General features: G+C 39.7%; 1 long non-coding RNA gene across 1 annotated transcript; it reads right to left on the reverse strand.

Annotated features, from left to right (window-relative positions):
• Positions 1-1,407: 1,407 nt before the first annotated feature.
• LOC121886093 lies at positions 1,408-7,765 on the reverse strand. The gene is made up of 3 exons (XR_006092675.1): positions 7,605-7,765; positions 3,669-3,781; positions 1,408-1,669 (listed from the first exon to the last, which is right to left on the reverse strand). It is a non-coding gene; the product is annotated as an uncharacterized LOC121886093 (long non-coding RNA).
• Positions 7,766-13,383: the final 5,618 nt, after the last annotated feature.

The raw sequence follows: 13,383 nt of genomic DNA on the forward strand, positions 1-13,383 counted from the left end.
TATTTCCTCTGTTTGTATCCAACATATGAAACTATTTGAGATAAATCTTTAAGTTTTGAGAAAAATCTCTTTCAGACTGCAGGACGCTGCCTGATGATGGAAAATGTGCTTTTCTGTTATGTGATGACAGAAAAAAAACACAAAACAGTTTGTTACCTGCTGCTACAAGACAACACAGACAGTAAACTACATATATGGAGCTTCTGACCTGATTGGATGAACATAAAACAAGATATAAAGGGATTTTCTTTCATGTTTGGTCTTGTTTGTTATATTCTATAAGGATAGTATATATATTTTACCTCAGTGGTTTTTATTTAGGACAGGCTTATGTTATATTTTCCCCAAATTATGCTGAGCTGCCATGAATGAAACTCAACACTTCCTCCAGGATTTTCATGTTTCAAGCTTTCACAGCTTTTCCTTTACAGGTAGGTAATTTTTTGTCATGTATGTTTTAGTCTGTGTGTTTAAGTCTCTGTGTGTTCAATGTTTCACAAAGCTGCAAGACAAAGTTAAAGTTGAAGTTGACTTTGTGTTCTTGTAATTATTTATCTATTTATTTTGCTGTTTAAGACAGTGATTCCCAACCTCCAGGACAAAACTGAGGGGTCACAATATAAAGAAAAATACAACCTTGGATGGTTCCTTGAATGGCCACTTGAGGCTCCAAAAGCGAGTCAATCCCCATAGACCTCCATGTTAAAATGTCCAACTTTACAGCAGAAATAAACATGTTTACAGCCTGGTACAAACAACGGTTTTGGTCTCTGTAGCTAATTTCCTCTTTCATGACAACTGTACGGGGGGGGAATTTTTTTTATAACTCAAGCGTTTAAATTTCATTAAGCCGTAAAGTTATGCATAATGAAGGACATGGCTGCTTTGAGTGACAGGTCCGCCAGCCGCTAGGTGGCTTGTTTCAGCCATTCGGCCCGCCTCTTTGCCCCATTTTTGATTGGCTGGGAGTTAGGCAGCGTCACGCACTGCCAAGATGGCGACGGCCGGAGCGGCTCGCTTTGAGCTTCAAAACCGCTCTTCAGAAACCAACGGGTGACGTCACGGTAACTACGTCCTTTTTTGTGATATTGAGATATACAGATTTAAGGTTTAAGATATTATCTTTTTATGATTATCTTCTGATGAAATGTGTGGTTTAGTATCATCCATACTCATCCGAATCAGGAACAGTAAAACAGGTTTATTTCCAAATAGGTTTGCACATATAATTAATTTGCTTTGGTGTTGTGGTGCGTAACAATCAAAGAATAGAAGGTAAGAGAAAAGACAGGTCCTATAAATATATGAATAAAACTGTGCAATTAAAACATAAAATATAGTAAAAAATATTCTAAGTGAAAAGCTGCTGAGATAAAAACATTTATTGTACAAGGTGTTGGTCGAGAATGTGCAAATGTAATAATACAAATAATTGCAATCATATAAAAGCACCATTGTTGGGTGTGATGGGTTCTTTACAGTAATATAACATATATATTTATAACATACAGTATGTATAATGTATAATGTGTCCATAGGTGGGACAGAGTCCATTTCAGAGGGGGTCCAGGTCTTGTTAATGAGGCCAGTCAGGAAAAACGCCACTAAAGCTTGTTTGAGTTTGACGGCAGACATCAGCCAGAACTCTTTACTGCCGTCCTCCTCGTCTCTGTGGGAGGTGTAACTCTGGTTCAGTGAGGGTGTGTCAGGTGTGTTACACTCAGATTAAACCGCACAAGCAGTTTAAAGTACATACACACATTTTTCATTCACCTCATTTACACACAAATCCCGCTTTGTCTTCATCTCACAATAACAAACTTATTAAATACTCAGATTAAAGCTTAAACTGTGAATCTCTGTAGAGATTCTTCATTCTGCACAAACACACGAACTTCACCAGAGGAGTTAGTGTTTGTTAGTGTGCTGGGATGTTTTCTCCCCTGTCTCTAATATCTTCACTAATTTTATTCTTTTGTTTTCTGCTCTGAAATGTGCTTTAGCATCACCCGGCCCTGTTTGTGTCCTCCTTTCTAGTAATTGCCCACAAAATAACATGCTTTTCTTCTCCTAATAAGGCTCTCATATCAAAATTGGATTTCAATGCTTTGCTGGAAAAAAGTTAATGAGTCAGTGATGTAGCCATCTGCTTCTGTGTGGCTCAGTAATGTAATGACTGTATAACGGTGGATGGTGTCTCCTGGTCCTTACAGGGTCTCGGGGGAGTCAGTAGACCTGCAGAGAGACGGCTGGACCCGCTTGATTTGCGACTCGTATCTCGAGCGCGGTTCTGTTTTCTATTTTTGATTCGTTTTATGGGTCCAAATGAGATTGTTGTGTCAGTTGAGCTGCAGGTTTGTAAAGCATGTATGAAGTCATAACCGGGGTGGAGCTGAAAAATGAGCCACAAACAAAGAGAGAGAGTCTGGATTAAAATCACTGACCAGCAGGGACTGAAGTCCCACTGGAGCTTTTACGTGATCAATTCTCTACAAAATATTACGCATGCATGCAAAAAAGTTTTGTTTGTGCTCATAATTCAGACACAAATACACTTCCATACATGTGTGCTGGGCGAGATGACTTACAGTGAAATTTTAACCAGCACTGTATCAGTACAATGTGGGTCATATATGCAAATGAACAATGTCTAACTTCCCTCCATGTTGCCTGCACCCAGAGCTCCCCACTCATTAGCTGGATGGTGCATTTTGCTACAAACTATGTTTGTGGATTTTCTGTTGTGGTGCCTTCAAGGACACTAAAATGTGTGTCTCCTGTCCAAGAGTCTGGAAGATGAAGTGACCACCGGACTGTTGAGTTTCTCTGTGATTCATCCAGAAGAGCTGAATCCAACACAAAAAACTCAACTAGCTTTATAATACAATGTTGGAGCAGAGATGTGGCGCAACTACTACAATTTATGAGGCTGATAATAGTGCTGTGGAATCAGATAAAAGTGTATGTGGGAGGAAGTGACCACAGGAGCTGTAACAGCGTCAGTCAGGTGAGAGGCGGCTGCACCATCAGCTGCCTGGTGAAGACGGTCAGAGAGAACGGAGACAGACTGAAAACGCTGCACTGCAACAAACTTTGCGGTGCTTTTGTAAACCTGACTTTGTTTTCTGACAGAATATTATATCAGACTTTGCCAACTCTGAATACAGAGTACAGAACTGTGTGAGCTGCATCCAGCTTTGAACACAGTTCCCTCCGGTTCATCGTTGTCCAAAACAGATTAGGGTTAGAAACATTGATATGATATATCCAGACTCGATGAGGAAAAATGTTTTGTAAATGAGCCTCAGTAAGGATATATAACTGCTCACTTTCTTCAGCTGGTCCTAAACATATCATGAGTAGCTCACCTCTAAGAGCGGTATGGGGAATCTACAGCTTTTTTCTCAGTTTTCTCTAGTCATAGGGCACCAATTTCAGGAATAATTGCACATTTCTACAACATAGATGATGATGTAGATGATGTAGTATGAAGAAATCATCATGAATTTTTTCCTTTAAGGAGTCAGAATGGGTGTAAAATAAGTCTGTGTATCAGGTGTCTTTCTACAAAGATACCCTGTAATCTGAGTCAGGATCAAAAGTGACCTCTCTTGTCAGTCTTAAGGTTTCACCACCACCACCACCACCTCCCGCTGCTGCCGTTATACCTCTCATTGATTCCCTGCTGCACAGCACAGAGTCCATACAGGCCGAACCAGCTGGGTGCTGCTCCTGTCCATGTAAACCAGCAACGACGTTTGCAGCAGGTTCAGAAACGTGACTGAAAAAAAAAAAATAAAAAAGCTTTTCTGGTCTGATGAAGTTACCATGGATGGTGTGTACAGCATGATGGACCCATTATCCACAGTTACAACTATAAAGGCAGGAGAGCTGCTGGTGTAGTATTCTTACACTGAGCAGACACTGTGCCTTTTTATGAATCGTGTACGTTGTGTTTTGATCTTCCTCTCTGCATGAACAGAACCTGCGACTTTTATTCTCACGCTGTCCAGACGGTTTGTACACTGATCAATGAAGTTTATCCAAATAAGACGATGATGACAAAGGAGAGAAAGGTTCAGTTCTGCTCTGAACAGAAAGTAAGAAGAAAAACATGGAGCCACAAATGTCTGTAAGATGCAACAATCTGATTTCAGTGAGACGACAGTTACACCACAACGTCTCAAATATCCTCCAACTGCATTAAAACAAGCTCATCACAGTTTATAACAACAGCCATGTTGGAAATCTGACGTCAGAGCTGCTCAAACTACAGACAGACTTTCTGACCGACCAGACACCAACCCATCATCCGAAGTTGTGACGAACTGAATGTCAAACAACAACTGATCCGACAGAGTTTCATCCCAGTCCAGCCTGTTTCAGGGTTAAAATCTGGCTTTTCCTTCTTTACAGGTAAACATATGTTTTGATTGTTAAAGGGACACTGCACAAACATGAAAAGAGACCAAACTTATCTTATAATTAACTTTACAGCCTGCTCAATGATAATGTGTCACATGGTGTTTAAACATGGAGATGCTCCCCGGTTAATCACACAGGATCTGCCATCAAAACAGTTCTTAAATGTCCAGTTTTTATTCAAATTTGCAAATAAAAAAGCCAAAGTGGAAACACTGAAAAACTGAACACAAAGAAGTTTTTACTCTTGTCTGAGGTGGATAAGTTGATGTCTTGATAAAAGCTGTTTCTGCACGTGTGTCCGTGAGTGTTGGGCAGCTGCAGCACAGTAGCGGTGATGCATCGATGAGCGAAGGTGATGAAATTACAGCTCTGGGGGGGTTTAGTGTACGTCGATGCTGGGAAAACAGGACAGTTTGTATCCTGCTGCGATTGACACGTGTCAGTTTGCTGCCGGTATGCAGGCTTTAATAGAAAACTGGTGCTGGTGTTTTTGCACACATTATACGCCGCAGATGTGTGTTGCACTTTACTAGCAATAGAGTTGTGAAGTGTTTTTCCTGATTCTGTATTCTCATTTCAAAAAAATAGAGTTGTGGGAAGTGTGAGAAGCGTTCATATATCACAGAACACCCAGAAATGAAAAGCAGATTGTAAAACACAGAAACATTTGGGAAAAAATAACAAACATATCCATAAAAAGTGTTTCCTGTTGTCTGAGGTGTAACAGCAGCTAGGTGGATAAAAATCAAATGTAAATGTACATGAATAATGTGACTTAAACGTCTCTGAAGAGCTGAAAACATCAGTGTGGAGCAATGTTGAGGAGACTGTAACCTTCCTCACATCAATACATGAAACTAACAGAAACGTCATATTTCCATCATGTTTTCCATCATTTGAGCTTTGACTGACGCTCTTTTAATGACGTCATCTCATTGTGTCCTTGTTGTAACAGCAGTGGATAGAAATATGCATAAGGGTCGGTCCGGGTATCATCAGATAATTCGTAATTCATTTGTAATTCAAAAACCAAAAAACGGTAAATCTGTTATTTGTTTCAAAACAAAAAACAAAAAAAACGTTTTTGGTGTCAGAATCAAATAACGAAAAACCAATCAAAGCCGGCCCGTTGTTGGTCTTTGCTGATTCGTTTTATCGTTATTCCTTTTTGGATTGAATATCGAACAGGTCTGCGGACATTAAGCCAATTTGTTTTTGTGTTTGAAACCAAAAACGGAAGTCACGTGATCTATTCCTTTTTTGTTTCCCAACAAAAATCCAGAAAACCAAATTCAAAAGGCCGGGCAATTTTGGTTTAGAAATCAAGTATATTTGTCAGTTTTGTACGATAGCGGAAGCGGCTACATTAGCCTACCCATGATCCTCAGCGACCGTTGCTATGGTAAAGACACCAGGGACAGCTGGGATGAGGACGAGGTTATAAAACTGAACTACACTGTCGTAATTTTCATCAAACTGGACTTTAGATTGTGCATTTTATTCAACCTCCACTGTTACATAATGTAATTATTTATTAATTATTTATGTTCAATTTATTCTCTTGTCACCTTCATATATTTCATACACTTCATTTCTTTGTCCATAGCACACATTATTATATATTATAACAGATTTACCATTTTTTGGTTTTTGAATTACAAATGAATTACGAATTATCCGATGATACCTGGACCGCTTAAAATCTGATTTTCTTTATCCAATTTTCTGCAGATTCGGTTCAAATTTGCGCTACATTTGAATGGAAACCAGGCTGCAGTGACTCACACTTTTGGCCATAAGCAACCAATCAACCTTACAACTCATCAGCACTGCAAACTCTTTCTCTCTCTTTAATTGTCTTCACAAAGTCAACAGGAGTCGTCTCGCAGGTGTGACGTCTCAGTTCATCCACAGACTCCCACACTGCTGCTCTACATCACCCTGCCTGCTTATCCCGTATTTTTAAGAACAATTGTTTTCCACCTTTTGACACATCCTACAACAAATCACAGTGTGTGTGTATTTTCCTCTGTGTTTGTGCAGAGAGACAATGTGCATAAGCTGTTTATACTGGAGTGTGTTTGATTATATTCGATAGAGGAGCGTAACAATTTGAAGCTCTAGTGTGGAAGTACCTGTCAGGCTCAGATAAGCATGGAGAGAAAAACAGAGGGAGGGAGGGAGAGAGTGAACAGAGAGGAAATACGCCGAGAGTGAAAGCGATGGAGGGGAGGAGAAATAATAAAGACAAACACATTCCTCGTTAACAGTAGCATCATTTAGAGATCAATAAAAATGATGCATGTTGAGCAAGAAGAAGATTGTGTTAATGGAGGCCAGTCCACACCGCAAAGCAGATCTCAAAGGACTCTTCTGATATTTTAGGATATTTGTCTGTTGTTTTATCCCCATTCAGACAAGAATACTGATATTAGTTTGACCTCCAGAGATGAGACATGTTTAGCCGAGCTTAGCTTTGGAAGCAAAGTGAAACTGCTAGCCTAGCGCTAACGAAATACAATAAAGAGCTAAAGTGAAACTCTATCTTCCAGGTTCTGTTACAGAAATAAGAAATCCTCATTCAAAATCACATTTACACGTCATTTTAAGTGTCTCATATCCAGATAAAATCGAGGTGAGATTTTATACACATTTGTTTATACACACATAAGTGCTGCTTTCTGAGCCAGATCTAAAAACTGATTTAAAGAGCAACGACACACTAAAAGTTTTTACACTGTACACATAATCACACAGGTCTATGTTGGCATATGATGTAAATACAGGTGATTTTTCCAATAATACACATATTGTGGGTAAAAACTGCTTTTCTCTGCTCAAAATTAGCTTATTTCTGTCTGCTTGGAAAACAGAACTGCATTTTCATCCTCAATATTACTTAATATAGAAATTCAGGCCTATCCTAGATAATGTAATGATTATATAGCTTTAAGCTGCATCTACCATGTCTTAAGGCTGAAGTTCTCGAGAAATACTGAGTCAATTATTGTTTTTAACAAGTCATTATGGTCTCAATCTCTAAATTTAGGTCCTCTAATAAGTGTGTTTGTGGTCATTTAGGGAATTATTACTCCATTAATAAGATTTGAAGACTTATAGAAGCTTTGATGTCTGCTGTGTGGGTGTTGATTGACAGCTGTGATTGACAGTTGGCTCACCTGCTGCTCTCCTCAGCTCCAGGACTCGCACTGAGTCGGACTATTGTCGTAATATTTCACTGAGTTGAATGTTACTTGATTATGATACCTGCCCTGTTAGTGCAATTTAGCTTAAGTAGCTAACATTAGCCCTAGTGTGCAGCACTCGGTGTTCACAGTGAGCTAGCGTTAGCTTGGATCTGAGGTAGCAGTGCGTGTTTCCAGAGCGTGAAAGGCAAAACCCTGCACTCCTTATTTGGAAGCGCCTGGCTCCAAATGGAAAAGATGGCGCCGACCAGAAGCTGCAACTCTGGGCTTCATACTGGCTCCAATGTAAACCAGTTGGTGACGTCACACCTGTCCAGTTTCATATACAGGATATGATGAGTTTATGTTATGACCACCAGTTTCAAATGATTTCAACTTCATCTCTGAGATAATCATGTTTGTCATGGCTCATACTGCAATACTACAATACCCATAAGCCTCAGCAGCCGTTGCACAGAGATGTGAATCATAATGATAGCAAATTCAAAACATTTCATTGTTGCAAATTAGAACAAAACACATCGCCATGGTAACTCAATTCATCCAAAACAGACCCAGAATTAATCAGCAGATTGTAAAATCAGTTTCTCAACATGGTAATCTTTATCTTTCAGATCTGTGATTGGATATTTCCTGCTGAAATGCACCTTGGTAGTCGTAGTTGACTTCTCTCCTTCAGTTTTTATATCTACAGGCCTTTGAATTTTTTTTTTTTTTATCAATGAACCAGTTGTTCATCTTTTGCTCTGATGATTCAACTGGAGTTTCATGTTGAGAGAACTGAGAATCACAAACACCTTCTATGAGAAAAATGAATGTTTTTTTCTTTTACTGCAGGTAAACTTTTACTGATGCTTTGTACATCCACCCCAACCGCCTCCTGTCAACTTACAGACATGAAGCTCCACCTTTCAGAAGAACGTCACCACTGAACATAATCTAGGCAGCGATTATGATTATGAACAAACTATATAAACATAACGCTTCTCCTCCCTCCTCTGTGTGTTCGTCTGTCTTGCTGTCATCTTTCAGCCTTTTCATCATGATTCTCCGCCTCATGTATGTTTGTTTTCTCATCATGTTGCCTGTCATTCATTGAGTCTTTTGGGGATAAACAAGAAGTACTGAAAACCTTCATTTGTCCTTGTAGTCATCATAAGTTTGTTGCAGAAGCCTGTACATCTCTCTACTGTCTCTTTCCTCAACACACACACACACACACACACACACACACACACACACACACACACACACACACTGCTGGCTGTCAAATGTCAGCAGTTACGGTAGAGCAACATAGTGTGCGGAGGCTTCACAGAGAGAGATGATTGCTTGTGTTATCAGTGTTGAAACAGACAAATCAATCCCGCCCTGACAACCAGACAATTAGCCGCTTTATTAGCCTGCTTGTAGACCAGCTCATCTGGAGGGGGGAGTCAAGTAGCTGCAAATAAATGTTCCAGCAGACAGCAGAGAGGAGCGAAGGAGGAGGAAGTAAAGAGACAGACAGAGAGAGAGAGAGAGAGAGAGAGAGAGAGAGAGAGAGAGTGTGTGTGTGTGTGTGTGTGTGTGTTTAATATGGAGAGCGGGGACAGGGGTGAAGATTGATTGAGCTGATTAAAACTGTGAATTAGAGAGAGGATCAGAGCTCGCTCTGCATATCTCACTTGTTGACCGTAATGAGGGCTGTCCTTCTTTAGTCACTCGTTGGAGCTGAAGGAGACACACACACACACACACACACACACACACACACACAAACTCACGCACACATGCAGAAACACACACACACACATGCAGAAACATACACACACACACAGGTTTATGGAGACGTGCAGTTTTTAATGCCTGAATGTAACTTTAGTAAATGTGAATTTGTATTTCAGAGTTTTGAGCCGTGATGTGTTTCGAGTATCAACTCTGTCTGGTATAAATTATCTTTATATTAGATCGTATATGAACATAGACTAAAGTGGAAAGCAAATATGTTTTGCTAGAAATGTAATGATGCAAGAATTATGTTTTCTGTTAACATCAGGAGAACATATTTGTTAAGTTGCAAACATGTTGATACTGAACCTATGAGTGAAATGTTCAGAGACAACATAGTTATTTCTTTTTCCACCAAAATATCTGATGCACAGTATCTGCTAGTAGCGACTACAGCATCATTAAACTTTTTCTGGTTGTGTTTAGACTCAGTTAAGTTTAGAGGAAGATCATGGTGAGTTGAGAGACGATGTGTTTATTAACCTGTAAGTGAAACCACCATCTTTCACTCACCTGATTGCATTGCAAACGCAACATAATTAGGAAAACAATTCAGTAGTCTACAAACATAACTTCTAGGAGACAGGGCTGCGTGTGTTGACTAATAAAATAATTATAATAAACTTTATAAAGAACATTTTATATCAGTCAAACTTGATGATCATATTGGATGATTCTGCAGCACATAATTAACACCTGATGTCAACATTTACTGCCAGCGCAGGAGGTCGTGTGTACTTTATGTAACCTCTTTATGCTGGAATTATGCTCCTCTGAAGACGACTGTAAACGTCTCTATGAGCCTACGCAGAGAAGGGTGTTATGAAGGCGACGTAAACACCAGCCAAATCTCAACAATTGCTGTCAGGAGGCGGATCAGACACTGAGATGAAAAAAAACACATAAACATGACACACATTATAAAAGAAACAGCCGCACAAACTCTCTGAGCGAGACCTGGTGCACGTTCACCTACATGAAGCCTGGAGAACCATAAATCCACCTTGACCCCTGCACCACGGGTTTTTCAAAGTAAGAGACACAATTAAAAGTCTGCTGAATTAGCTGTTAGCAGCCTCTGTCTGCAGTGTAACATGAATGTACAGACAACTGTCACTGGATTACTGTGATACTGAAGAAAACTTGATGTCCAACTTAGGAAATGTGCGTCATGTAGCAGGTGGATGTGAGTCCCCTCACTGAGACCTGCTGATAGACGTCACAGCGGAGCAGAGGAGAGACACTGAGATAGTGATGTAACCGACCTGCACTCTGGTGTTTGACATGGTTTATTTTTCTTCCTGAAAACAAATATTTTTTTTAAATATTTGTATGAAATAAATATTCCTTAAAAAAAAAAAACCCACTATTTGTGCTTTGCCGAATAATGTATTTGTATTCGGGCACACCTCTACAAGGAGCATCTTTTTTTCTATGATTTTTAAGCAGATTTATGGATTTTAATTTGTGATGGACATCAGAGATAGTGATATGTGTAAGTGTAAGTCAAACTGAATCTAAAAATATGTGTATCATATCTGTGGTGTTCAGATCTGACTGAGAATGAGCAGGAATGTTAAAGCAAATCATGTGTCACAGTCACTGCTGAAGGTGTTAATTAACGTGTGTTGTGCCTGATGAATAAATGAATAAAGTCAAGAATTTTGTAGTTAAGGAACCTCTGACCCCCAACATCTAAAAACCAAACCTTCATCTCTGGATGTTCAGCTCAGACAGTGTAGAAAGCTGGAAAACTGAAATATATCCGCAAAATCTTAAGTAACCAGCAGGCAGCAGCAGCACATACTGTACATACAACCATCGACCACGCTCTGCTCTGTCGAGCTTATTGTACCAGTCTGATAGTTTGTGTATGAGTACAATATGTATGTATGTGTGTATTAGTGTGTGTGTGTGTGTGCGTGTGTGTAGGGATAGTCATTGATTTCCCCCTCTGCAATTGTATAGGTAACTCAGCTGGACCAGAGAGGGAGGAATGAGGGGATAGATGAGGATTATTTGGTGGTTCCTCACACACACACAAACATACACACACACACACACACACGAACACACACACACACACACACATATAAAATCAATAGGGGTAAGAGGAACATCACCCTGAAGACTGATTGTTTCCAGCCCAGATGCAGAAGGAGAGAAAATAGCTTTCTTATTGAATCAACACCAACCTGCTGCTCCCTTATCGCACACACTGTATGCTCTCTCACACCTGTTTGTTGTGTGTGTGTGTGTGTGTGTGTGTGTGTGTGGTGTGTGTGTGTGTGTGTGTGTGCAGGCAAACAGCGAGCTGGGGGAAGGAAAGAGATAGAGTAGGGGAGAGAAAATTATCAATCAAAACCATCAGACACTATCTAATGAGCCTGAAGCGAAATGCAACCCCAGGAAAGCAGAAGTTAGCTCCTCTGGTGCCGCCATGTTTGCTTTTCTTACTATCAGTCTCACTTCCTCACACTGTTTATTCACAGTCCACTCTGTGTGCAAGAATTTATCTCATCAAAACAAACTCCTGTTACCCAAGCAGGGTTGAATCGAGGGCAACTGGACTTTCTTCAGTTCTAAGAAAGCGGGTCTGAAAAGTGGAGCCAATGGAGAAGAGTCTTAAACCTGCATTCTCTCTAACGGCCAGCAGGGGGCGACTCCACTGGCTCCAAATAGGGGTCTGATTGTAGGGAAGTCTATGAGAAAATGACCCAACTTCCCCACTTGATTTATTACCTCAGTAAACACTTTCCTGATGAGTTTATGGTCTCAATCACTAGTTCCAAGTCTTATTCAATACAGCATGATGTTCATTTTTTAAATTATGGTCCCATTTAGAGTAAAATAGACCCTAAATATGCTTTAGGGTGTGGCTATGTCATGATTGACAAGTTGCTACCATGGTGACAATGTTGGTTAGGTATTGCTCAGTTTTTTTCTGTTTCTGGATCATTGTTGGTAAATATGACTTAAAATGAATACCTAATCAGACAGAAACTTTTTTCAGTTCTTGATGCCACATTTAACTGATCTTGGCAGAAAAATTGTCATTGTTTGACATTCCTTAAAGAGCTAGACAGTGCCCTCTCGCTCATATACAAGTAACAAGGTTGAAGACAGGTCTCTACCCATCTTGGTACCCACTACCTGTACAGTCTAATGTAACCATGTGTTTTCAGTTCATGAGAGTTAGTTGTAACATTTCAGTCACCTAAAATAGTCTTGTTCAGTGTTTGGTTGTACTGAAAGACCCTCTGAGGAGTCGGATGTTCAGTTTTTCTGGTACGTACATTTTGTTTTAATGGTTTTAGACCAGTTTTGCCAGTGATGATGCATTAGCATAACATTATTAGAGTTAACCATAGACTGTAAATGCACCATGCTAACCAAGCAAGCCACTAGCGTTAGGGTCAGCTCCACCTTCTCATCCAAAAGGTCACTTCTGGCTCCAAAAATCTCATTTAATCATTCCTCTTTGCAGTCAAAAATAATGTCAACATGCTTTTGAAATGTGTTTATTTTTATTTTTTTTATGGCTACTTATGGGGAAACAAACTGGTTGGCTCCCATGTGTGCATTTGGCTGTATCCAGGTTTGCACTTTATTCACAAATTCACAACAGAGAAGTCTGTCTGCAAATATGAATAACTGTGGAAGAAAACTACATTATAGAGCTGTTTTCTTCTGGTATTCTGGCCTTTTTTGACTTTTATAAACAGTCTATTTTAAACATATCTGTGACATTTAATTCACCAAGTGTTGTTTAGATTTGTCTAAATTCATCTTTCCTTCCAGCTCAGATTCCTCCAGCAGGCTGTTTCTGAAGCTATTTACATAAAATCTGCATTATTATTAAAATCTGGAAAATCTACATTATCCTTAACCTCCAGCCAATCAGAATAAGACCTAATGAGTGCAGCAGCATGTTTACTTGCATTAATGTCTGCAGCTGGAGATGTAAGACAGTATATAGCGT

This window comes from Thunnus maccoyii, chromosome 19, assembly GCF_910596095.1.
Source record: "Thunnus maccoyii chromosome 19, fThuMac1.1, whole genome shotgun sequence".
In the NCBI taxonomy this organism is placed as follows: domain Eukaryota; kingdom Metazoa; phylum Chordata; class Actinopteri; order Scombriformes; family Scombridae; genus Thunnus; species Thunnus maccoyii.